A 2,280-nucleotide genomic window follows, 5' to 3' on the forward strand; every position below is an offset into this window, starting at 1 on the left:
GCCTTAGTAGAAGCCCCTATGTTTTAATGGGGCAGAGGTTTCCTGGAAAGTTCTGTGGGTGCCATTTTCCCTTTCTACTAGATAATATCCTATGCCCTTTGGGCTTATGAGAGTAGTCATCAAAGATTCACTGGGACCTATGCAGGGACTTCTCCATGCTCTTTTATGAAGGGCACAGGGAATGGACAGAGGTGGAGTGAGAGGCCACCTTGTTCCTCCACTCCCCAGAGAAGAACAAAGGGCAGAAGGAAGAGGGGATATGAGGGCTTGTGCTTTCAGTGCTTCTCTGGGTGGTCTCTCCTAGGGGGTGGCATTCCTGCCCCCACTACTCTGCCTACAAAGCCCCACACCCCATCCAGATTGCCAGCCCTTTTCACAACCTCCTAAATCCTCCAGGGAACTAGGTCAATTCATTCTGCATCTCCAAGTTCATCTGTAATCTAGTGCTCCAGGCTGCTGTCCTGGAGGGGAAGGGCACGGGGGTACCAACAGGGGGTTCAGGGACCATCAGTGGGCAGGGATCATCTTGGGTCCTTGTTAAGAAGGAAGGGGGTGTATTAGATAATATAGCCACATAACAAATCATCCCAAAACTTACTAACTGAAAACAATAAATTATTATCTCACATGGTCAAGAATCCAAGAGCAGTTTGGCTGAGTAGTTCTGGCACAGGTTGTCTCCTGAGGCTGCTCTCAAGATGTCGGCCAGGGCTGCAGTCATCTGAAGGCTTGGCTGGGTGTTTTAGTCTGTTTGTGTTGCTATAACAGAATATCTGAGACTGGGTAATTTATAAAGGAAAGAGGTTTATTTGGCTTACAACTCTTGGACAGCTGCATCTGGCATGGGCCTAAGGCTGCTTTCACTCATGGCCGAAAAGTTTACTCATGGCGGAAAAGTGGCAGGAAGCCGGTGGATACAAGCAGGTCACATGGTGATAGAGGAAGCAAGAGAGAGAAGCAAGAGATGCCAGGGTCCTATAAACAATAAGCTCTCACGGGAACTAATAGAGCAAGAACTCACTCATTAATCCCCCCACCCCCAGGGGGAGCATTAATCCATTCATAAGGGATTTGCCCCCATGACTCAGTCAGTTTACAACACTGCCACATTGGGGGTCAAATTTCCCCATGATTTTTGTCTTCTTTTTTTTTTTTTTTTTTTTTNGGTAATTTATAAAGGAAAGAGGTTTATTTGGCTTATGATTCTGGGACAGCTGCATCTGACACAGGCCTCAGGCTGCTTTTACTCATGGCGGAAAAGTGGCAGGAAGCCGGTGGATACAAGCAGGTCACATGGTGATAGAGGAAGCAAGAGAGAGAAGCAAGAGATGCCAGGGTCCTATAAACAATAAGCTCTCACGGGAACTAATAGAGCAAGAACTCACTCATTACTCCCCTGCCCCCAGGGAGAGCATTAATCCATTCATAAGGGATTCGCCCCCATGACTCAGTCAGTTTCCAACACTGCCACATTGGGGATCAAATTTCCACATGATTTTTGTTTTCTTTTTTTTTTTTAAAGATGACCAGTAAGGGGATCTTAATCCTTAACTTGGTGTTGTCAGCACCATGCTCACACAGTGAGCTAACCGGCCATCCCTATATGGGATCCAAACTCATGGCCTTGATGTTATCAGCACCAAACTCTCCCGAGTGAGTCACGGGCTGACCCCCACATGAGTTTTGGAGGGGACAGTGTTGCTTTGCTTCCCACGGATTTCTCACCCCTTTTCCCCTGGGTGATAGAGCCATCAAACATTACTCAAAGCCCATCTCTTTTAAGCAGCGAGAGACCCCAGAAAGGGGTTAATCTCCCAGGACCCTCAAGAGTGAGGCATTCCTTCCATCTGGGAAATTAACCCCGAATTGGGGTTTTATTCCTGCATTTATTTTTCAGACCAGGAAGTTACAGGAGGAGAACTTAGATGGGGTTTTTGTGTTGCTTTGCCTCCCACAGATTTGTCACCCCTTTTCCCCTGGGTGATGGAGCTGCCATAGATTACTCAAAGCCCATCTATTTTGAGCAGCAAGAAGCCTCAAAAAGGGGTTAATCTCCCATAGCCTCCAAGCCCGAGGCATTTCTTCCATTTGGGAAATTAACCACAAATTGCAGTTCTCCTCCTGCATTTATTTTCCAGCCCAGGAAGTTACAGGAAGAGACATAGGTGGGGTTTTGCTAAGTACAATTTAACAAGTTTAACAATAGAAGATGGTAACAAGCAATTAAGTCAATCCACTAACAAAAGCTTGATTTTGGCAAACATTATCTTCTCACAGCAA

Source organism: Galeopterus variegatus, unplaced genomic scaffold, assembly GCF_000696425.1.
Source record: "Galeopterus variegatus unplaced genomic scaffold, G_variegatus-3.0.2 Scaffold22409, whole genome shotgun sequence".
Lineage (NCBI taxonomy): Eukaryota > Metazoa > Chordata > Mammalia > Dermoptera > Cynocephalidae > Galeopterus > Galeopterus variegatus.